Consider the following 25,538-nt stretch of genomic DNA (forward strand, 5'->3'; position numbering starts at 1 on the left):
GGATTTCTGTTCACCAAGTCACTGAGACTTCACTATGCACAGTGAATACCTTTGTCTTCCAGATAGCCCTGCTGTATCTCCTACAAAACGTCTGTGCAACTACTAGAGAATAGTTCTGGGTGGTGACAGAAAAGGAATGTGTTGGAAGAAATCAGAAACATAATCAGCAAGAATAAAAAGGGTCACAAAAATCCAGATAAATGCTTTAACGTAAAGAATGAGAGGAAAAATAAGGTAACAGGAGTGAGAGTGTGCAGAAAAGTTAATGGGATGACAGCAGAAGAGCATAAAATGAACATGGAGAGAGGTTAGTGAAAGAAAAGAACTGGATTTTGACCCACACACTTCACAGATGAGTTTGGCTAGTACTGAAGCCAAAAGAGGGGTTAGACAATAGCTTTTGCTACGAGGGGACAGTCAAGCCCCTGCCCGAGCCTAGAAAACTTTTACAAGGACCAGAATGTGTTGAGATTCCCTTCCACCCAGGAACTGAGTCTCTCCTTCCGCTGGAAAGACACAAGGTTTCCTTGAGGGATGGGGGGAAAAGAAGATGCCTCCTACCATCAGAAAGCAGAAGGCACAGGAGTCTCACTATGCCCCAGCTCACTTGGGTATGAGACTGCTAGGAGGTGAACAATCAAAGCATGCACTGTAACTACAACACTTCAAAAACCATGTCCATGAAAAATATTCTACCAGTCCCTATCATGCATGCCCATATTATAGTGAAATGGTACTTTTTCAGTTGTATACTTCCTTTAAAGAAATGGGTGATGTTTATTTGTTAATACTGAACCGAAAAGCAATCTCTTTTACAAATTAAAAACTCTCCTGAAAAGTCTGATTCTTTTTCTTATTCAATACAGCGCATTAGCCATCATTAAAAAAGTATAGACTTGAAGTAGTATTGCTGATCAAATATAATATATTGCATTAGAAATAAATTCCATATTAAAATAGGGACTTTTACTACAGAATTACATTTTTAACTTTTTTTTTCCAAATAAATTACTGAAACTTTTGCACTATGAAAGCTCTCAGGCAAAATTAATGGTTTTGTTTTGCAAATTAATTTAGATATTAAAAAATTATATTTTCAACCAAGATCTCAGTTACTCAGATTAAATATTAACCAAAAGCTGTCTTCTGCTTAAATAGAATTTAGCCTTTGAAGTGTTTTTATTAATCTCTTCTGATGTAGGTGCTTGAAATTCTATGAAAGTGCTGCTGCTACCAGTTCTGTGCATCACTTACTGTAATTTATTTTCAGAACATAATTCTATTTATAAATGAAAATCCTATTAAAAGAAGACAAGAAAAATTAGTCCTAGACTTTGCATTGGTAGAGTAGAAACAAAATGAGCGGCCTAACCTGAAGTGACATTTACAAATTACCTGTTAATTTAAACTGGGTTGAAGGATGACAGAGTTTAGTCAGACTGACAGGAGGTACCGAAGGAATGACAGTTGGGCCTGTAGTGGCCATAAAGCTCCCATAGCAAGCATATATATCTGCCTTCTCTGGGAAAAGCTTCCCTTGTAGTAAATAATACATTTGTAAAAATATTTACCTCGTGGCAGCCCAGTGAGTGAACATTTTCTGGAGCTGAGCATCCCCCCCCAACCCCGCTTTTTCCTTTAAATTTTTATTTTCACTAGGGATAAAAGTTGCTTTAAGATGGCCACCTGCCTTTAGTCACATGGTTGATTCATCATCACCCCCCTAAAGCTAAACCACATGATTTTCTTAATGAAAATGAGACAAGAAGTGACAAGGCTTGTATTCTTTATTTGCTTCAGGATAACATTCATGCCCTGAGACCAGTTCCTTTGTTCACTAGACATTCATTGAACGGACACGACTGCGTATCAAGGCCATGCAGTGCCTTATATTTATAAAGATAATAATAGCTGCTCTCAGTCACTCCACTTATAAACAGTACTGAGAAGACTCAAAACCGAATGCTTAGAGTCTCATTTTTTATTCACTTTTGAAAACCAAAATGGTGTTTGAAGGAACAGGCTCAAGTGTCTCATACATTAACATTAAACACTTTCCAAGTGTCCAAACTTATATAAAACACTTTTATAAAATATTTATGCTATAAACGGGATATTTGGGAGTCTTAAAATAACCTAATGACAATTATTTAGGAATCTGCCCCTTTATGACAATCAGTAAAGGAGCATATTGTATAGCTAGGGTAGCTCTTCAGGGGAGTACCACATGTATGTGGGGAGAAACGCAGGCTATAGTTAGCTAACTCGGCCCACATGCAAGATGTTCTTGTGCATGCTTGATAAAAATCACTTTAATAAACAGCAAGCTTTATATTCTACACACACATAAATTACTGAACATAAATTAAAAATCTTACACCTTAGTTTAGTGATCTCAAAAACCATACGCTTATTTCACTTGCCCGGCACCCACTGCCCAGGCAGCCATGGTCTCCCCTCTCATCTCACCCACACTGCCTTGTGCAGTCCAGAGGTCATGTTGCAACAAGGGAACTCATACAAATTATGCATGCTCTACTTACTCTTGGGGTACATAACCTGTGCTGATATAATGCAGCTGGATGTGATTATAAATGTATCTATCAACTCTCGAAAAATTTTTTGCATAAATTCCCCTGCCCCAATGAAGATAAGTCCATTTATAGATACAAAACAAACGGTACTTGGAGATTGTGCTTATGTTCCAGAACAAAGGCCTGAATTCCCATAACCTAATTCAACAAAATGCAGAAGTCCTTATTTTAATGCCATTTCCAGAAACCTTGCTTTGAAATTGACATTCAAAAAACAAAAATGTCAACCATGACCAAGCATGTGACACCAAACAAAGTTAGGGTTTCTGTAGATTGCTGTGGAAGACTTCCCAGTGGGTATAATCATTTTGCAATAGACCTTTTAAATGTAACTCATTTCTGATTTTTAATCTTAGCACAGGACCCCTATTTTTTTCTTTTTTAAATAATGGCTTGACAGTGATGTACTTTTACACCTACTGTACAAAAGATTTTCCTTATTTAATAGCAGAGTATAAATTCTGGAAGCAGGAAAAAAGATCTTATTATCATGGAAGAATAGTAAAATAATATCTACAATACCATTACTTTTGAAATTAGACATTGTACCTTAGTCAAAAGATCCAGATATAGACCATGCTCTGGTCTGTGGTATGTCATTGATGAAAAATGGTCCTGAAGTTCTACTTAAAGAATCCAAGAGGATACAATTAATATTTTGACTTCTCTCAGGAAAAAAGAAGCTCCTGCAATAGATAAAAGTTTTGAAATTCTAGTAATAGTGGGAGGAGACCAACAGACAAGTGTAAAATGAAAAACTGAAAACTGAGTTGCTAGAGTTGATGTGTTATCCTTAAGACTTTCTTCCTCACTAAAACTGGTAAGGGTTCACCCCAGTCACAGAAAGGAGAAATGACCAGCGGGAGCGCCTAACTACAGAGGGAGAAAGATCTTTCCTTCAGAGATGTCCAATGCAATGAGGAGAAACATAACCCTGTCTCCAGCATGACTCTGATATAGAGTGCTTTCATACGTCCTCTTACATCTTCCATATATCTTTGCGGAGATTGTCTTTTTTTTAGATTTGCTCTTCTATTTAGATTTGCAGACAGAACTAATATACAACATTTTTTTAATTCTCTCCCGCACTTCTTTGCCCAGAAAACCATATATACTTCTTTGGCCTATCACAATTATTTATCCAAGCTTATTCAGTGTTCCTGTACTGCACGACTGATATCCTTGCCCTTATACAGTATATCAAGGACATATGATAATGATAACGATCAATGTTGTTTTAACACTGCACAAAGGCCAGGATGTCAAGGCCATTTCTTCATTAGAAAAGAGGACTATTGATTATTAACTAGAGACTGCCTAGAAATGAAAAAATTAATAGGCAGATTAGCCAACTACCAATTACCTGCAAAGACTTAGTCAGGTATTTGGGATGCAAATTAATTACATGTGGTGGTGGAAGTGGACTTGTTCATCATTCAGCACCATTATTTCTATTGGATGTATTACAGGAAAGGGAATTTTGCACTATGCTTGCACCAAATGGAAAGGAAGAGGTTACTTTTTAGTTTAGTAATGTCATGTCTACGCAGGCACACTTTCAAACATGAAAAGTTTGGTAGTCTCTCAGAACTAGTCCAATGAACTGCAGCAAACAGAGCTAATATTCGTTGTGCCTTGCGAGTCATTATATGTTAGCCAGTGACTGAACAGCATAAAATGCTCCACTGGAAGAGTTTTGCCTCTTCCAAGTAGCTGAACGCTACTCTGGCACCTCTGAAGCTCCAGCCACTGGGTGCACACCATATGTCCTTACCTCACACTGCCTCTGCCCAGAGAATCTCCTTTGTGTTTCAATAATCAAAAGATCTAATTGCCTCCTACACATTCAGAAAAGGTAAAATTCACTGCTGTCTGATGGGATTTGTTCTTTCAACTGCAGAATTTCATACCTTTAATTTTTTTTTTTTCTTTTTTTTCATTACCTGCTTTTTATTAATTTTAGAAGAGTTAATTCTGATGCCCTGGCAGAAAAAAAAATAAAATAAGACCCTTTGCAGCTCAGACTTCTGCTTCAGGAGGTCATGTCACTAGATATGAAGTAATTTATGTAGGACTATAACCAGCATTCTGAATTCCCTGATTCCTGTTACTCCAGGGAAAATGGATGCCAGCAATGAGTCATGTGTCTGAACGATGGCAGGAGACCTTCTTTTTCTAGTCTGGTTTGCTAAATAGTCAGTTATCTTTGGAAAACACTCCTAAAAGTTTTTGAATTTTATTCTACATCCTAAAAATAGCACTGTAAACCTACTGTATTTTCATCAAAGTCCTTCATTTTCAGATAGAATTTACATTGTCAGAATCCTTTAGTACACATAAACTGTTTCCTGTCCCTCTGGGAACTGAGCATCACCACACTGATCTTTCAGAGCAAAGGAGGACTTTGGTTTGGATGTCATCCTAAAATGCTTTTTCTAGCTTTACCACAGCTATAAGACTTGAAGGAGGAATTAATTCAGAGAAATCCCTTGGCCTATGTTCCATGTCCAGCCTTAGAGCTTATAAAAATGGTTAGAAGAAGGACAATTTTATTCCTTAGAATTCTGCATCTCTTAGTGATGAGCCCTCCTGAGGAGCATTTCAGTGTTTTCAGACCGCCAGGAAGACATTAGGTAAGAACAGGAAGTTCTTACTTCCTTATTGACATCACACTTTGAGGGAAAAAGTGATTTAGATTCTTAAATCCATTCTCTATGTGCCACTGGGATTCTTAAAAATCACTGTTCTGTTGCAATACCTCCACAAAGGCCCCTGAATTTCTATCGGTAGCAAGGCTGGAAACTGCTTAAACGTGACTATGTGAAGCAGCTTGGTGACTGCTCCTCACCTAGACCTGACAGCCCTCCAAAATTAGACACCTATCTATCTCCTCAACAGAGTTCATCAGAGAGCTGTCTGTAGAGCACTGCCAAACCCACACAGAATGTGGCAAGCTGGAGGTTCCGTGGTGCTGCCACTTAGCCTAGTAAATCTAGCTGCTGCTGTAATACTCAGGACACACTTTCGATTCCCCTGTCTGATTTGGAGCAACGACTGAACTGAGGTCTCCCTCCTCCCAGGAAACAGAAGATCCTCAGAGGCAAGTCTTTCTCAGTGTTGCTCATTGAGGAGCTTTTGCTTAAACTGATTAAATATCCTTCAGGACAAAGAAAGAGGGAGGATGTCTATAGGCTGGCAGCCAGAACAACCTCTAAGAAACCAAATTATTCATTATTTCATACAAAGTTTCCCCTATATCATTTTGACCACGCCCACACAGCAGCCATTCACCGGGGCCACAAGGCATAAGAACAAAGCAGTATTGGCAGCAGAAAAAAAACACTTTCCCCTAGCAAACACTTGATGAAATCACTAACACAGTGAGGCCAGATCTTTAGGAAACACATGCGGCATCAGGACAGAAACACAGAAGGAGCCACAACAACAGCAAGACATACTCTGCATAACAAGAGCAAGGCTATCAGCTGTGTAACTAGACTGGCCATCCCAACCAGAAGTAGTGACACCCCAGAGATGCACTGGAGCTTAAGGAAGGTAGATGGAAAGGACAGGGAATGCTTTCCTTTACAAGATATAAAACCTAAAAGCCAGGGTTGAAACTTCACTTATAAGTTTTCTGATTTAATCACTCATAGATGAACTGCACAAACGTTGTGGTTTATCCCAGCAGCTGGCAACTAACACTGGACAGCCACTCACTCACCCTTCCCCTTCATCCCCAGCGGGATAGGGAGAAGAAATGGACAGAATGGGGAACTCATGGGTTGATTTAAAGACAGTTTAATATGACAACAAATGCAATACTAATACTCATAATAATGTTAATAAAAATGATAATAATGAATATGCAAAACATACGATCTACAATATAGTTTTCTCACTGCCCAAAGACTGATATCGCAGCCAGTCCCTGAACAGCAATAGCAGATCCTGCAACATACAGTTTTTGAGAATTTCGTGAATTTCTGTAAAAGACTGAACTCCCGGACAAGAGAGGATTTGAACTCATGTGGCAAAGAAGAGTAGATTCCTTCCCCTTGGCCAGCCTCCACTCATAAACTGAGCATGGCGTCCAAGGTATGGAATATTTCCACTGGCCAGCTGGGGCTCGCTGTCTGGCTGTGCTCCCGCCCAGCTCCTGCCCAGCTGCTCATGAGCTGAACAGGGGAGAACAGAAAAAGCCCTTGATTTCATAGCAACAACTGAAGACATCAGTGTTCTCAGCATTCTTCTGGTACTAAATCCAAAATACAGCAGCTACTGGGGAGAAAATCAACTCTGTCCCAGCCAAAACCAGGACAGCAAAAAACACACAGAAGGGAAGGGAAGGGAAGGGAAGGGAAGGGGAGGGGAGGGGAGGGGAGGGGAGGGGAGGGGAGGGGAGGGGAGGGAAGGGAAGGGAAGGGAAGGGAAGGGAAGGGAAGGGAAGGGAAGGGAAGGGAAGGGAAGGGAAGGGAAGGGAAGGGAAGGGAAGGGAAGGGAAGGGAAGGGAAGGGAAGGGAAGGGAAGGGAAGGGAAGGGAAGGGAAGGGAAGGGAAGGGAAGGGAAGGGAAGGGAAGGGAAGGGAAGGGAAGGGAAGGGAAGGGAAGGGAAGGGAAGGGAAGGGAAGGGAAGGGAAGGGAAGGGAAGGGAAGGGAAGGGAAGGGAAGGGAAGGGAAGGGAAGGGAAGGGAAGGGAAGGGAAGGGAAGGGAAGGGGAGGGGAGGGGAGGGGAGGGGAAGGGAGGGGAGGCGAGGCGTGTGCAGGAAATAGGGTACCAACAATAATTTGTCCATCATTTGCCACCTTCTCTTTCTACAGAGGCAGCTTAAAAATAAGTGCAAAAGACCACAGAATGCACTTCTGGGACTATGGGTAGTTTTTTTTAACCTACTGTTCATATAGACTAAGGTTGTGATTGCCAACAATAAGGTTTCTTTCTTTCAAGGATTCTTTTAAAGAATTGTGTGCTCTCTGTCCTGAGCTTAATCAGTACTTGTAGGAATGTAACTATTGCCCAGTAAGGGCATTCAGCAAGACTGTTTTATTTTAACTAGTTTACTTAGAGGAAGCTTAGATTGATGGCTTCGCTGATTTCCAGAGGAATCTTTCAGTTTTGGAACCAGATCCTTGTTGCTGCTGCTAGCACACACCAGAAAGACTGTAAACGTTTTATTCCCACGGGAATATGTGCAACTTTTGGGGAATGTTTCCAGCTTTGGCAATAGCTCCATGCCGTTATCATGTTAGCCTCCATTATCATGGCCACTTTCATTTGGTTCTTTCTAGCTTGCAGGGACAGAGGCCTGGAAGTGGCAGTGTCTGACAGAACCTGTGATATATTATGTGTAATCTCACTGATTCTTTCTTTCCAGACCATGAGTCATTCACTTCTATGCTCAGAAACCCCTTTTACCAAATCTTTAGACAGACAACCAAGGCAAGACTGAAGCATCTATACCTAGGATCTACGGGCCATTCTTTTAAAAGAAAATTTAGTTCTAACTGTGTTGAGTTTAAATTCCACCATGCCAGAGCACACCAAGTGGTCTGTGACAAGCAAGTGCTTATTTGTGCCTTGCTTTCCCTTTCCTTGTGCTCATTAATCACATTTGGATGCTACTATCATAGAGAGTAGACACACCAAAAGCAAAGGGCAGTATTAGCAAAAGTTCCCAATCCCCTTTTCTATGGGAAAGGGATGAAATAAATATCTATTACTGATATTATATGTATTCCTTTTTTGACCAGTAAAAATTTAAGATGCAAATCCTGGCATCTCCCACGAATATCAGTAAGTCTAAACTGGGAGAACTGGTTAATGTAAGAGGGTTTTGGGTACTTATTAAAAACCCAAGGGCCCTTACTGGATAGACTCAGGCCTAGATATGCAGTCTAAGGAGCTCTTCTGGCTTTGCTTTGATTAAGATAGTATCTAAGTAAATAAATACTTTCACCACCATGGGCCTTAGGGGATGAATAACTGGTCTTGTAGCCATAGTAAAGGCTCTTAAGACTAAACACTGGCCAAACACCGTAACTACACACAGATTCAGTGCCCCTTTCCAGGACAGCCTAAAGGATTTCCTAGAGCTTCAGTTTAAATGCTGAGGAAGTAGTTGTTTATATTTCCTACAGTTTTTGAAAGAGAGTCATAAAAGACTTTGATTTTTAAATGAAAAAGGATAGTATCCCAAACTTACCCAGAGACCACCACTACAGAATCTCAGGAGAGTTTCTTCAGTGGCTATATACTTCCCAGTTCAATGCTTCTGTTCTCTGATAAGGTCAGCTGATTCACTTCTCTTAAATGCTGACTGGCATACACGATACACTAGGTACACTAGATAGAAATAAATACATAAAATTTTAGCTCCCTTAATTTTACCAGACAGATTTAATAAATGCACATAACTAATGGGTATATAATGACTTCCCTAAACTCCTACTTGTAGATCATGCATTCTATTTCCCAGTACGTCTTTTTCCCCATGAAAAATTAAATTGGAAAGTCAACAAGAGAGAAATCATATTGGGGACATTTTCAATCCATTCATTTACATTTTCAGTCTTTGCAGAATGTGGATAGTGTATTTTTATGGCATGTTTGGTTGCTATTCAAAACCTTTTTTTTATTGAATAGCAAAATTATTAGATGAGTAGAATCCTGTATGCATAATAAGAGCACAATTTAAAGCTGTCCCTCGGCCAGTTTGTGAAGCACTAAATCAATTAGAAAAGTTTTTCCTTTTTCTTATATAGGCACAAGGTTTCTTTTTCAGCTGGTTTTGTCTGTTTTTGCGGTTTGCACACGGATCATAGCCTGGCGCAGTTCACCAAATGCATATGGGAAAAGAAGTATCTGAGGGATGAAACTAATGGTATGTGCACTCTTTGTTGGCTTGTTTCACTTCCCTTTCTAAATGAATTCCCTGTTAACTAGCACCCGAGTCATTACTGAATAAGGCTCACAGGCACTGACCAATGTGTAAGAGAATATAATTAATGCATAGGAGTTTTGCAAACAGGTGTTTGTGATTGCACAAAGACAAGGCCTGTCAGTCCACCTAGCAAAATGTTCTGTGAAATACCTTTCTTCACAGCTCAGCAAGGATGTGTAAGCACATTAAGTTTCCAGTAAACTATGGAAAAAATGTGCATTCTGGAGTAGGCATTGTTTCTTCTTAACATCAGTATGTGAAAATGAGGATAGTTGGTGCACACACACAGATCTCAAAGCACATTACAAAAGCAAGCAGGTATCACTCCCATTATATTGATAAGGAATGGAACCACACAAATTCCCTAGATTATCCAGCAATAGAGACAAAAACAAAATCCCAGGGTCTTGCCTATACCAGCACATTTCAGGACCACGTTGCCTATTCTCACTTTGCATTTGTGATAGTGCCTTAGCATTTCTAATTTACTTACAGAAACATATTCTGAAGTGACATTTTATCCACAGATAATTGCTACTGATGGCAGTTGCTGAACTTTCCCAGTCCAAAAGTTCTCTGAGGGGAAATAGTTTGCAATGTATACACCGCTCTACAGATAGCCCTATAAAGACCTTTTGTCCTAGTTTCATGCATAAGAAGTTACACAGAGAAATCATTGTATTAGTAGGACCTGCCTGACAGTTTTGGATTGACTAATATGTATACTCAGTCAAGTAAGCAGCTCTTCTTCAGAAAGAGGCGGAAAAGACAGCAGAATTTAAACTTTTTGGGGGCTATTTTGACAGTGTAGTCATTGACTGAGAAAGCAGGAGGACATTTATTACTATGTTTTAGTTGTTTTCATATTGACTTAAAATGTAATCTGTTACATTGTTATGTACTCTCATCCTGGGACTTTTAATTAGACACATTTTGGAAATTCAAAGTTAAACACATGCTTTGTTAAATTGATAGCAGTTATCCTAAACTGGTAAAATGGATCTAAGTTTACTACACTATGGATTCATAGAGATACGTCTTTGATTTTATGGTCATGTTTAACGCCTCTCCTTAGCTAAAAAGAACCTAAGGATTTGTATATATGTATTTTTGTCCTTCAGAAGGACAAATTATATTGCTTGTTCATGTAACTGGCATGAGTGCTGCATCTCCCTACATGACATAGTTTAAAGTGTATAATTAGCAAAATACAGTCCTCACTTGTCTGCCACTATCTCAGGCTGCAAGGGAGAATATTCTATTTGTATATTAGTGTTGACAATAACCAGAATAGCTTGAAATTCCTCAGGTATCCTGTCCCTAGGAGCTGCCTTTCTAATACAGGATTTTTCACATCTGTTATTTATAAGGAATAATGCAGAATGCCTCTCAGAAATATCATTTGGACTTTCAACACACTTTGCAGCATTTTAGGTCCATGAAAATGAGATAAACATAGAATATATCCATTTGGCATAGATAGCATTACCCCTCTATTATTTTTTGTTTGAAAGAAAGCTGTATCTATTTTGTTGGCTAGTTCATCACGACATTCTCCTCTCCTCTCCACATGATACTCTCCTCTTCACAGCTACGTCACATCCATACCAAAAGCTGTTGAACCAGCTGTTTCGTACTCACCAACTCTTCCAAGATGCCTTGCCCTAAAATTTCCATAATCAGAGCAGCCATAGAAAACTATGATATAAAAGTGCTTAACAGTGCAATATGCACTTAAATATCTCAGCAGTATGGATCTGTATGTGTACACTTCGTTTTTTTAAGGTAGGTGTTTTTGAAACCCTCAGGCAGCATATTTGGACTGGGTGAACAGTCAGGGTCATTTGAAGACTTGACTAAAGTTATCATCTCATCACAGGAGAAGGCAAATAGGACAGACAGAACTTATCATAGGTTTTAATGACTTTAGCATGCCATTCAAGCGACATTGAGGAGGAGTGACATCTGTTCCACAGGCTGGAGTTGCAATGGGCAGTGAGAGAAATGTTCCCTTAATTCAACAGACAAAGAGTTTATTTTACCAGTTGGAAATAACTGGGATCTGTGAAGGTAAAAGAGGACCAACACACATGCATTACTTTAAGGCCTACTAAAACCCTCTTTGAGCTTGCATCTGCCTCATGCTGGCCTCATTTGCCTGACTGAAATTCACCCCAAATACACCACACAAAATATTGCAGAAATTCTGTGCCTGCAAGAGGAGAAAAGGACAGTTGCCAATGTTATATTGAAGTCTCGTAGTTCTGAACTAGTGTGGTGCCATTTTATAAGTGTTGGCAATATCCTCATGAATACCTGTGACAAGTGCCATTAACATAAAATACAAAGTGGAATTGGGCATGATGAGATACTTAAAATTTAGACATGCAGTTGCCACATTTAAAAATGTACTTCACAGATATATTTTTAAACCGTATATTTTTTAAAGACAAGTCAATTCAATGCCTTATATTTTGAGTTTTAATTCCAATCAAGCTAATTTCTAGTCATCACAAACACATACCTGCCAGTAATGAAGGTTGTTTAATTAGGTCCAGATAAAATAGCTCCAATTCTGTTTCTGATCCACCTGTCAAAGCAAATCAGTCTTTTACATGACTTATAAAAAAACAAATTAGACTAGCTGATGATTTTTTGAATATTCAAGTAGACATACTGAAGACAAATCCAAACAGAACTTGTGACTGAACAAAAGGCTGCAATGTGACCCCAAAGATGAAGAGATCTTGTTCTGCCAGAAGCAGATTTCCAAACTTGGTATTTGAGGATTATGAAGTCAAGGACAGGGTGCTAAAAAGTGGCTGCTGGAAAGGATAGCAGTGTCTTCCACTGCTTAGGGCAAGGTAACATTTCAGTACTATGTAAAATTAAACACAGATAACAATGTTAAAGGCCTAAAGGCCCTACTTAAAGCCCCAAAACCAGGTGATTTCAGAACAGACATGTCCAACTCATGCCATTATAGCTCTATGAAAAAAATACTTTGCTGCTTGTGCTACTATTACAGAAACAAGTAGAAAATCTAGAAGGGCTGACAGGGTTGAATGCTGAAAAATATTTTCTTTTTCATTGGCTTCTAAGATGGACTAGTAGTCTGAATACTTTTACTGGTAGGTAGATAGCGACACAAATTGACGATCACAAATGGCACTATTTGACATATGAGATGTTAATTAAAACAACTCAGTACAGCTCTGAAAGATCACTAATAATTGCTTAATACTATAGAGCTCAACCAACAATTTCCAAAAGTGTAGGACTAGGCACAAAAATGCTAGGCAGTAGAGTAGAGAGAAAATACTGATTAAAAAGTACCACTGAGACACACACTGTTAACATCTAGAACACAAAAGAGGTAAATCAAATTTTAGTATGGAAATTATCTACTAGGCTTTGGTAAGCAAATCAGCCCACATTTCCTTGCTGCTTCTGTGCTTACTGTGTACTCAATCCATTAAGTGAGAACTCATGAAAAACGTCAGGGTTTCATGTTTTTTCTTTCATCTGAGCCCACCACTTCTTCTGCTGGGATGATACTTATCTCATTTTTTGATTCCTATCAAAGTGGTTCTACTGCTGTTACTTATTAGAGCACTAACTTTTCTCCAGTCATTTATACATATTGTACTGGCAACTGTTGTGCCTTCTAGAAGATGAACTTGTTCCTTTTGATTGATTTACAATGCATGATGGCTTGCTCTTTTCTTCCGACTGGCATTCTAAGCACATTTTGTCTTTAATTTGTTTAAATTGGACATTTTTTGATTTGGCTTCCAAATTCAGTGGCAGTGGTCTGATTTTATCAGATGTCTACATTAAATTCTTACCTTCTGCAGATACTCCATTGCTACCATGACTGCTTTACAGGAGGTAACCATTGTTATGGCTGTACCAGATTCCATAATGTTTGGGTTTTTTAATTCTTTTCTCTATGAATAAAATCCTGACCCAGTAAAGTCAATCAGAGTTCTTCCATTTCCCTCATCACATTCATATGAGAGAAAGTTATGAGTATCAAAGTCTCAAAATCCATTCATGTTTGTTTCCTTAGAGTCTCTCCACCTCATTGTAAGGAAATCTGTCTTGTTAGATGACGAGGTGTGATGTGCATCTCACAACCTCATGTTGTGAAAATAGCAAGGCATGAACTTGTTATGCCTACATATGGTGAACAGTTTCACAAGTCCTCCTTGAAATGAGGATATGACTTGTTTTCACCCCCAGCTTATTTTGCTCAAGGTACAACAGGAATGAATTAGGATCATGAGTCAGAGGATGAGATTTTTTTTTTATGTCATTAGGTCTCAGCCTGGGAAGACCTATGTATTGACTTGCTTGCCAAATTAAGGAGCAGACTTCCCCAAGTGACTCACACTCACTTGTTCTGCCTAGCCTACGTGCTGTTCTTCCTAGTACTGGATGCCCGTGATTATCTGTTATTTCTACAGTTCCAAAACCACAGATTGATATGGCCCTGTCTACACCTGTGAGAAGCAGGGGCAGCTTTAGCCAGCTGGGTGTTAAAAAGGATTATGTTTTAAACTGGGCATGTGCACACTATTCACCCATGATGTTGCATATACCTACATGCTTGAAATCAATTAGCCACCATTTCCAAAAGACTTCCAGGTTCTTGTCTTTCATATATCATTGTCACTTCCACCATATTTAAACTGGATTGTATTCAGCGACTCCATTTATGTACTTTTTTGCCTCTAGATCAGAAGTAGATGATATTAATTTCAAGTACAGACACTGCATTGTTTCAGAATATACCATATACTAGTGTTGTTCGAGCCTGAAGAAACCCATGACAACTTTATGCAGCATAATTCCTATTTAAAAACTATTGGGATAAAACATCTTGCCTTCTTAGGTTCCACCTTCTCAAAGTGAATACACTCTGAAGTGAATAAAAATTGCTCATCGTGAGCCTACAGAAAGGAACATGGACAGTTCCCTTGACTCCTGCTTGTTCTATTCCACATATAAATTGGTGGTAACATACAGCTAAAGACTACAAAGTATATAAACCTGGATTTTTGCTTCCTTTTTTTTGGAAACAAATGAATCGTCTACTGCATGATCATCACTGCTTCTTTGCAAGACCTGAAATCTGGGTTAGACATGTTAAGGATCCTGACAAAAGTTGGCCAGTGGTAGATTATTCATGCTCACCCATTGCTCCACGACAAGTGCACTCAGATATCAGCTATATGACCTAGAAAGATTTTTACCATAAGGAGCAATGAAGACTTCATGGGATGGTACTAACACTACTGACGTTTAACCAGTCTAAACTGGTAGATACAAGTAGCATGTTTGTTTATTTGAGCTCTGTTTACTACAAAACCTGCTAGCCTTCCAGAAGTATTCAGGATTTTGCTAATTTCTCCTTTCTCTGAAGTCAGTAAGCAGCTTGTAGCAGCACCTGCTTCTGTGCAGGTCACAGACTGGCTACAGAGAGCCTGTCTTCATTAGGTGTTTTGCATCATTTGTTGGTGTTAGGACGATGTGGTTACTTGCTTACCCCATCAGCACTGGCTTCTCCACCTCTTTGTGATGTTGTGTGCTCCAACTAATTTTTATTTCATCTCTCACTTAGCCTTAGTATTTCTGGCACAATGCTTCACCATTTATACACCCTCCACCAGCACAAAACTCACTCAGCTTGTCAATGTGTATCTCACCATTTATACACCCTCCACCAGCACAAAACTCACTCAGCTTGTCAATGTATATCTATGTTGTATAAGGTGAAAAAACCCCAAGACTTACATCGCAAGTCTACCTCTCCATCATGCTCAAAATCATGCCCTTAAAACATGCTTTTAACAAGCCAGTAAGTATTGTACCCTTTTCCCCACCTACAGAGAGCAGGGAGGTGAGGCACTTCTCTGTGTAAAATGGCACACACATTTTGTGGATCTCATGTTCTAATGCTATTAGCTCAAAAGATTGAATTAAATAGAGAAAGATTAATGAGAGGTTTCAGTCATGATTGTGGTGACCATGATGAAGCAAAGGGGCAAGAGAAATGGCAGCTTTAACAATTAAACTCTCGCAATGCATTCCTTTAACACTACTGCCATAACACAGTGAAATGCCACAGTTAATCAGATCACGCTCACTGCTAACACTCTCTACTAAGAAGTTGTGACTCCCCTGTTGGGATGTTCTACAAGATGATCATGTTCTTTGTTAATGCTAAATAAAGGCAGCGTATTTTAGATGCCACACAAATTACTATCCTTATTTGTTTATAAATATAGGAGCTATTTATATTTTTTATTCCAATATTTTAAAATGGCTTTATAAATACACAGAGTACAATCAAATCCCTAATCCCCTGTAAATCTCATTTCTACCACAAAATAGGGGGCTACAAGCACCTAGCAGCCATGCTGTACCATACAGAAGTTTCCCAGGTATGCTGGAAGTACCTCGCTTACCTCGCTAAATGCCAAAAGCAAGTCTGGCACTACATCAGAGTCAGTCACATCTTCTTGCTTGAAGTATTCATTTCTCTGACTCTATTAAGTTGTAAGCAAACATCTGAGTAGTTGAACCTCCTGCAGGGTCTCATCACATTTTAGGATTGGCCCTTTCTGCATATCAATATAGTTCAACTCCAAAATATTTATAGTGCTAGCAGGTCAGAGGAATAAATTATCCTACAAAGAGCCGACTTTTTGCTGTAGTATGCTCTGATGGGCTTACTGAGGAAAAAAGGATACAAAGCAGCCCAGGCTTGCAGAGGGAGAAAGATGATACTGGCCAACAGTAAGATCTGGATGTACAAGACCCTAGTTCAAGTCATTGTTTCCTCTGTGCCTTGGGCAAGCAAGAGAGATTATGTCTATGTAACAGGGTTAAGAGCACTTAGAACTACAACTCCAGGGTATTTCAGGGTTAAATAACTAAAAGATTTTAGCACATTTAGATATTTTACTAACAGAAACACCCCAAAGCAGAGAACTTCTTCAGGTTAAACTGAAGCTAGCAAAAAGACATATGAAATAAAAAGCACCTTCTAGAATTTGATTCACCACCCATATTAAAAACTTCCTTTAGCAACATCATTTACACATCATATTAGTAATCTGAGAACCAAGATAAAAGCACGATGTGTCAAGGAGGAGAAAATGTGTTCCCATTAGTAGTAGGTGGGTAAGTCTTGTTTTGGCTGGAGACTGGTAAACTACAGTAAGGCTCTGGTAGATGTAGGTGCAAAGCTTAAGATATTAGTACTACCATCCATGTGAGGTTACCTCCTCACAGCAGAGATATGGTGTAATACATGCCTGTATATAAATGCAGGCCCACACTCCTTATGAGTCTAAAAATACCACAGGCTATGGACTATGGCAACTGAGAGGGGATATATCCCAACACTGGAGCAGGGGCCTCCAAAATAGGGGCAGAGAGGGTATTTTTGGGACTGTAGTGTGTTAAACCATTGCAATTTAAATCGACCAGAACACATTTACCAGATCCCTACATAAATAAAAGTGGGAGCATGAATAGGATAAATAGGACTAGGACTAGGATTAGTTTACATCACTTGCGCAAATAATGTCTGATAGTTTTGCTAGTCTGTCCTTCAGATAGTGGATTTTTTGTGGCTTTTACAATTTTACAGATACTAACTTGAGGAAACAGATTACAGAAAGGTTAATGAAAGGTTTTAGTCATAAGTACGATGACCATGACCTAAAAGAAGGCCAAGGAACCTTGTAATTAAAAAAGAATACCAAACTTTTATTTATCCATCACCAAAGCACAAAGAAATGCCACCATTAATTATACACCACATTGATTACTAAAAAAATTGTCATGTCTCCCTTTGATGATGCAAGATGGTTGTTATGGCAATGAGATGCTACTAAAAATTCTTTGTAAGACTTAATTAGGTCATTTGTTTAATCTCCTGGGGTTCCTTCCCCATCCCCCTCTTCTTTTTTCTTTTCTTTTTACTTATCTCTACTTTTTCTAATTCTCTCTACTTTTTTCGTTTAGCTATTTGCTTTTTAAAAGTTAGGAAGATTTCTTTTTAAAGTACTCGAGGATGTCCACTACTTATGTAAGTTATAATAGATATCTTCCTCTGTACTGGATGTCAAATACACTAACCGCTTAAATGGTGCCAATATTACCTCACTACAGTCTTCAAAGTTATTTCTGTTATATACTGTGGTTCAAAATGCTGATCAGATACTGTGTGTAGACATGAAACAGAAAATTCCCATTGAGATCTGTGACTTGGATCTTTCTTTACTATCCTACAACACAGAGCAGAATCCTCCTTTTTGTTCACAAATCAGGCACCTATAAAATAACGTATGTAACGTCTGCTGAATATTCTCCACTACTCATGAAGTTAAAATTAACTTCCTGTTTTAACTGCTTATCAGTTCCATAAGCATAATTCCCATGATTTAACCTGCTTTCTTAGGGATCTGCTACCTTTCCATATAGAACTTCACATTTTTATGAATTTTTACTGTTTAAAATGTATATGTATGTAAATTATTATGCATCTGAGCCTTTCACATCAGAGATACAGTATAAATACTAAATCAATGTGGAAAACATCATGCCTGCTTTAACTTGATTTGATTATAGCTAAATATAACAAAATAAATTAGCATTTTACTCTATTTTTAGTTGTCTTCATTGTATTATATTGCATATTTGTTTAAAGTGTGTAGATTAACAACCCTCCCATATTTCCTATGGTTTTATGCTAATAAAGTGAAACTTAAAACAGCTCATGAGGGAGTAGGAAGAGAAAGTCAGATGTCTAATACAGATATTCCTCAACCGAAGGACAAATATGCTGGAAAGCTTGGAATACTGAGTTTTATCTTTTCCGAGAACAGACCTACCTATTGCAGATGGTCAATTTAGCACAAGTTTTGCTAAAAAAGGCTGAGACAGGATAAAGCTTTCTTTTAATTTAGATGATATTTTTGCTTATGTTTTCCATAATTTATTATTGATTACTCTTAGATTTATTAGCTATATTTTAGCTAACAATTTAGTATTCAAGAGGTTTTTACAATAAAGCAGCTACAAAATGCTGCAATTCGGCAGTCGTGCCAAAGACCATTTTTCTTGTCCAAGGACGTGATTGACATACGAATGTGAGTCAGGAAGAAAACATTATTAATATGAAGAAAAGTTATGACTTTTGAATGATGTTGCCTTGTAAGTAATTCTCTGGGTTATATCTGCATTGCATATTTTGATAAATATACATAGTCAGATTCTCTTTACACATTTTAGCTTCTTTAATAATTTTGTTAAATGCAGAAGGGGGAAAATAAAGACATATTATTAATAAACAAGCAATTAAACAGGTTAGGGCAACAATGCAATGCTGGTCATTCAGGAACCCTGTGCTAATTTTAATTAGATGCTTTCCCTTGCTTTCAAATGTAATTAAAGCAGCTTAGTTGTGCTCAGTGATGCAAGCCACCTTATTTAATCACTAACATTATTTCCCTGAACTATTAATGATTTTAAAAACGCTTGTTTATGCAGAATTAGAACAGTAATTATCTTACCAGTTAATTTTGTACCTTCACATTTCACACCTTGCTCAAACGTCATTCATTTACCACAGCCTTTCTGTCAAAACAAAGAAATGCTTGTTCTAAATGTGCTTCTGACTGCCAAATTGAAAGCCAAGTTTTGTAACACTAATAAAGTAGCTCCCAAGTGAAACAGGTGTAGTAATTTAGACCCTTCCTGTCTCAAGCTTGCACGTACATGCTATGTCTTTTCTTTATTAGCTTTAAAATGAGAGCTTGGTGTGCAAAATAAGCTATTTAATTCAGACTTGTGGAGCAGAATATAATCTTTAATTTAAACTACAGCAGTAAAAAAAGGCCTTTAATTTTAACTGGCATGTGCGTGTGAATTTGAATTAATAATCCAGAAAATTGAAACTGTTTTGCTGCTGTTGCTGGATAGTGACTGTTCTTCACATGCCCTTAGTTTCACTCACTCCATTTCTCTCTCTCCCAGGCTTTGTCTTTTACCTATTTTATGATGTTGCTGTCTTCCAGAAAGGGAATTCTTCCAAAACAGAAATTCTCAGTTGACTGAATTCTTGCAAAAATGTATTGTGTTGAAGTAAATTCTTACGTCTGTATTAATTCCATTTACAAAAAGAATATAATTGATGTATTCATTGTATCTAGTTAAGGCAGAATTTAAATGGACCATGAATTTATACTTCATGAATCATCAGATTTTTCTCCTGTTATTTCTTTTACTGTAAGTTGACAACTAGTTGTGTACTTATAATCACAAAATACAGTAGCCTTACAATCAGCAAATAATTCTTTCTCCTGACTCTTGTAAGAAAGGGAAGTCTTCCCTATTGCCAAGGAAATTAAGCAAGTGCCTAATGTCATACAAAAGAAAATCTGTGGCAGAACTCTCTGTCTTTCAGCTGTTCTGAAGGATCTCTGCAGTCTCCTACACTTATCCCAAGTTGCACAGTAAGTGCTAGTGCTGAGTGCCTGTTGCTTCTTTTTACCGAAGACGGCTTGTGAGCTAGAGGAGCAGCCTACAAGGAGTCATCCTGACTCTTCCCTCTCTGGGGCCACACATCAAACAAATGAACATCTATCTATCTAATTCAACTCAATTAAGTTCAACATTTCATGCATAAAATAAGACAACAGCTTAAAAATCCCACTGTAAACCAGGCCAATCAGTTATAAACTGCATCTGAGGATAGCACAGATAGATACTCACACATCTGGCAAAATTCCTTCTGAAAAAAGGGGACAAAAAAGACTGGATTTAACGTAATGCCTCTACCACTAACATAATCTAACTTTTTTTTTAGATAAGGTAATTGCAAACAGAGCATCAGATCTTAGCTTTTAAAGGCTCATTAATGTGATTAAATTTAAACATGAAAGCTGTGCATTTGGCCTACACTGGATTACTTTAAAGCATAAAGTTACCAATGTAAACAAAGCGATGGCAGGATGGACACTTAAGTGTACAGTAGTATTTTTGCATGTGTTCATTAGAGGCACTGAATTACTGCAGTCAAGATTTTAAATACTACATCACATATTGCAAATATTCTTCCTAAATACATTATAAATCATACAGAAGAAAGCAGATCAATGTGCAAAAGAGACTGTTTTAGTTAAAAAGCCATATTTTGTCTAAAACCTTCACGTGCACTCTGACAAAGTAGTTGTGTTTTAATAAATTTAAATGTATTAGATTTTTCCACAGATTCTATAAATTTGAGACAGCTAAAATTATTTCAGTATTTCCAGAATGCTCAAGATCCATGGTCTCCTGGCAACTAGCAATCACATGGCTGCAGAGGTTTTGGCCTACTGTTACAATGCCGTTATATGTTTGGTTGATGATTTATTCAAACCCAGTTTCAAACCTGCTGTTAGCTCCCTCATTGCTTTAATGCAGCTAGTCTACCATTCATAACTGTCAAGAACCAATTCATTGGGACCTGGGGTTATTAAGCACCCAAACTGTGTAGTGAACATACTCAGTTTTGTGCCTGGGAATGTGAATAAACACTATTCTTTCCATCTGTTTAAATTGATCTCCAATGTTTTTAACACCATGCAATATTTTTATCTTGTTATCAAGATACTCGACCACGAACTCCCAAGAACGCACCGTGTACAGCTGCGTGTCAGCAGGCGGCAGCCAGCCTGCCTGCCTCCTCTCTAGCAGGGGCACAGCCACAGAGGGAGGGGTTGGTTTCAGCCACGGCTCTTGCAGCAAGTTACTGTTCGTACAGAGCATAAGGTGTATGATTTTACAGAGAAACGGAAAGGACAGGCTCATCTTCTGGATACAACACCGTGCTTGGAGAGACAGCAATGGACTTCTTTTCTTAAATAGTGACTTACTGCTTTCTTTGAAAGGAGAAAGATTGCTCTGGCAATTAAAGAAGTAATCACAGTGAATATTTACCCTATTGAGGACAATATATCAATTCCCTTGGTCAAACACACCAACTGTATAAATAATATAAAGAGAAAATGGGTTTTGAAAATAAAATATTACTTAACAAGTGCATTTATATTTTAATCTAACTCTGTTAATTCAATAGTTTCAAAAAGGCATATTTGAGTTGAAGGCTTTAATAGTTTTTACTGTTGAACTATGTGGTAATACGATTTTTCACCATTCTGTACACATAAGGAACATTCTAAAATGTGTTGCTACAATTACACAGCAGCAGCGTGCATGCTATTTAATGTGAGTCTGGGAACAAAGCTGGTTCAAACCATTTGGTTTAAAAGAATCATAAATAGCCATTTTAACATTATGATTCTAATATAGTATGCTTTGCTTGAATTTCATGGATTCTAGTGAGCAAAACAAAAAATTCTGAGCACTAATTTATTTTAAATTAGCACTACTGTAAAATTCAGATTCTGACCAAATGGCAATTACATAAAGTTTGAGGTTGTTTTTGGGTTTTTTTCTGGCACAAAGGACTTAATATTTCTTAAAAATGAAATAATTACTAAAAATATCTAAAGATGCTAGCAAGAATAAATAGAGGGTCAGGAGGTTTTTTTCTTGAGTGTTTGCTGATGTTTTGCCCATCCCACCACGAATTTCAACAGAAAAACAAAATGGCACTCTGTCTTCTGGACAGCTTGATGTTTGTCTTTGCTGTCAAGCAAAAAGGGTTGCAATTCCATTCATACAGAGAAGAGTAGAATAATGCAGAAAATATGATAAAACAGAACAATTCACCACGATAACCAGTCATATCACACATTACAGGGTACCACACCTTTGGTGCACACAGATTAACACACAGGGTCCTAATGAATCAAAGTTGTTCACTAAGGACAAATGTATTTTCTTACCAGCTCTTTACATTTTCATCAAGAAGATGTTAACACAAATAACTTCTTCAATTATTTAAAATTATTTCAACATCAGTTAACTACATTATACTTTAAGCCTGATGCTGTAAGCATAACAGGCCTCTCTGTCTCCACTCAGGAGTGGCTGCAACATGACTACTCTGCATTACACCTGGGGACTTCCCATGGGAAAAATCCTACAAGAAGTATTGGAAGAGTCATGAGAAAGAAGTATGAACATATATGTAGGTTTTTGAAAAGGACAGTTGCCCTAGAAAACTAAGTATCATTCATTTTCTACCAGACTTTCAGTTCAAACTCATGGCTTCCTTTAAACTAGACACAGTAGACACAGTTCTTCAGGCCAAAACATTGTTTTGCAGCAACGTAAGGTCATAAAATTTAACTAGCATCGAACTGGCAAATACCTACAGTGTTCAGGCTTTATCTTTAAATAAAGTTTACAACTGCTCTAAGTTAATCAAAATCTTTTGCAAACTTGGAAAAAAGGTTAGAGCACTTTCATTCTAGACCTTTTTTCATAGTGACCTATAGAAGCGTCTGTTCTTTGGAAAGGCGAGGTGATACGCAGCACTCCTCTGGTCCTTTTCAATGTATTACACTGAATGCTGTAAATTTTTCAGATGCATGAAGCAATTCAGTATTGTCTTACTCTTCCTGAACATTTACTAAGTACCTTGGGATGACATCAGATGGAAATTCAGGCAGTATCAATATTGGTTAGCTTTTTCTACAGTTATTGCATCTACGGGAGATAAAAGTTTCATGGAATAACAGCTGGGAGTTTGGATCCAACTTTTCATGCTTTTAGCCTTACGGGAAAACCCATAGAAACACCTGAGCCTAACTTGCTCTGTATCAAAATGTGCTTATATCTTCTCTTACCTTATCAGATACTTATATCTATCTTAATGCCATGTACCTCTGGCCCCAAATACAGGAATGAAATTAAATTAATAAAATGAAAAATAATGGGTAGTAGTAACAATTTCTGGTCTCCAAATTATTTACCCACTTCTTATTCAGAGACTTAATCTGGGAGAAGTAATCAGCAGTTAAACTAATCCAAGTATGCTATCAGGGAAGGGAGGAACAGCAGCTCAGTAGGTCAGTCAGCGCAGCTCTGTACTCTAAAGTAGTATCTACAGTTACAATGTGCAAATTTCTGTATGATCTGTTTCTTAAAAATTGTGACAATTATATCTTTAAACCGCTGCTCCCATTGCCCAATTAGCATTATTGTCTGAGAGATTGCTTCTTTCTTTATATTTAATACAAATCTCTTTTGCTACACATTAAAGTATTTCTTGCCCTGCTTTTAGTGAACATAAGGAACATTATGTCTCTATCCTATTCGTAGCAATTATTTAGAGCTTATAGCATTCACCCCACAGGCTTTACTCAGTTAGGTAAATCCAGGAGTTTCCTGGGTTTTTCTTTGTTCCGTTTCATAAGTTCTCAATTAGCCCACATTTTCCTTGACTAAAAACCAGGCAGAGTATTGCATCTCAGGTCTCACGTTTCAAGGAGTAATTTTCTTCCTGATTTTAAATCTGAGGGTCCTGATCGTGCAACCTGGAATTAGCCTTTGTTTTTCCTTCCTCACAATATTTATCAAGATCTTTTGAATTCTAAAGTTAATCTCCAAAGTGGTTGCAAACTCTTCTCAATTGGTGTCAGCCAAAAATTTTTAAATTATATCTACTGTTACATCATCAGAGAGTAGAACCAGATCCACAGGAGACCTTAGGGTACCCTGTCATGTACGTCCCTGAGTTGCAAAACAAAGTATTACTAAATATCTTCGGGTATTTTTAAACATTTACGTACATGTTGTACTTAGCTTCATCCTGTTCATAGTTTCTTACACTGAAGTTCGTATTACTTAAGCATTAAAAAAATCATATTTTAGAACACGGGATTTTTTTCTATTTCAATCACAGAGCAGCTTCAAGTTCTTTTGTGAAACTGAGGAAAAGGAAATGGAAGGCAAGGCATACATCTTCTGTCTTAAAACTGATGAAAGAAGAGAAGAATTAAGAGGAATGTGAGAAGGTCATCAATAAGCAGAATTCCAAGAAACATAATGAATAAAGCCAACTTTAGTATAAAAACTCTCCATAAGACTAATCATAAATATGACCAGTCAAAATTTTCCACAGAATTTTAAAAGGCAGAAGGAAACGACACAAGCCAGGTAACGTTAGCTTTGCTTTTATGTATAATTTCAACTCTCAACTACTATATAAAATGTGTGTTTATTGGAGAAAAAAAACACATACATTACTTCTTCCCTTACTGTTTCATACTTGAAAGATTAACAACACAACTAGTCTGAATAAGGTTTCTCCTTGATTATTTAACACTGCTAACCATACCTCAGGGCCTTGGCTTTGCACAGAGGCTGAAAGCCATGCCAGAACTGTAGCTCCTCCTTTTGTAAGCTATCCTCCACAAAAGATGCACTCCTTTCCTTATAGAACTCAACCCACATAGCCCTGGCCTTTTGCTCTGCCTATTCAGTTCTTCCTCAAGCATTCTCACCTTTCAGCTGTCCACAGGGTGAGCTTTTATTTATAAACTCAAGACCCACAAAAGCAGCGTAACAGACTGCAGGTAGCGTTTCCACATCTTTCCCCATGAAAGAACAGACAGATGTATGTACATGAAGTTTCTTAATTATAGTATTGTGCCTGTCCCAAAAAGGTGTCCAGAAGCAAGGCTTTAAATCCTTAAAATATCTCCTCCATGCTCTACACATATATCTCCATATTTCTTGAAAAATAACATTCTGACATGAAGTTAGGTATGGGAGAACATCAGGTGAGCAAAGCATAGTTAATACCAACTTTAAGTATGAAGAGATTAGCACACCTCTGCTGTATTAAAAGGAACTACATTCATTGAGACTCACAATGGCAGAGAGAGAAGATTCATAACTCCAGGCAAATTCAGAGGTAGAAGTAACACAAATTGTTTCCAGCTTGTGTATTAAAACCCCAATGAGAGTAAACTAGTCACTGGAGATGCAGAAGTATTTATCTATTGCCTGTAAGTATCAAAGCAGCCTTC

At 37.9% G+C, this 25,538-nt stretch overlaps 1 long non-coding RNA gene across 2 annotated transcripts in view; it reads right to left on the bottom strand.

Annotated features, from left to right (window-relative positions):
- Positions 1-25,538, bottom strand: part of LOC142361690 (uncharacterized) — a 209,879-nt gene that overhangs the window by 6,075 nt on the left and 178,266 nt on the right. For both annotated transcript variants that reach the window (XR_012764334.1, XR_012764335.1), the window contains exons 7-8: positions 12,059-12,124; positions 8,797-8,936 (exon numbers count right to left, since the gene is read on the bottom strand). This is a non-coding gene — a long non-coding RNA (uncharacterized LOC142361690). The remainder of the gene's footprint in view (positions 1-8,796; positions 8,937-12,058; positions 12,125-25,538) is intronic.

This window comes from Opisthocomus hoazin, chromosome 6 (genome assembly GCF_030867145.1).
Source record: "Opisthocomus hoazin isolate bOpiHoa1 chromosome 6, bOpiHoa1.hap1, whole genome shotgun sequence".
Lineage (NCBI taxonomy): Eukaryota > Metazoa > Chordata > Aves > Opisthocomiformes > Opisthocomidae > Opisthocomus > Opisthocomus hoazin.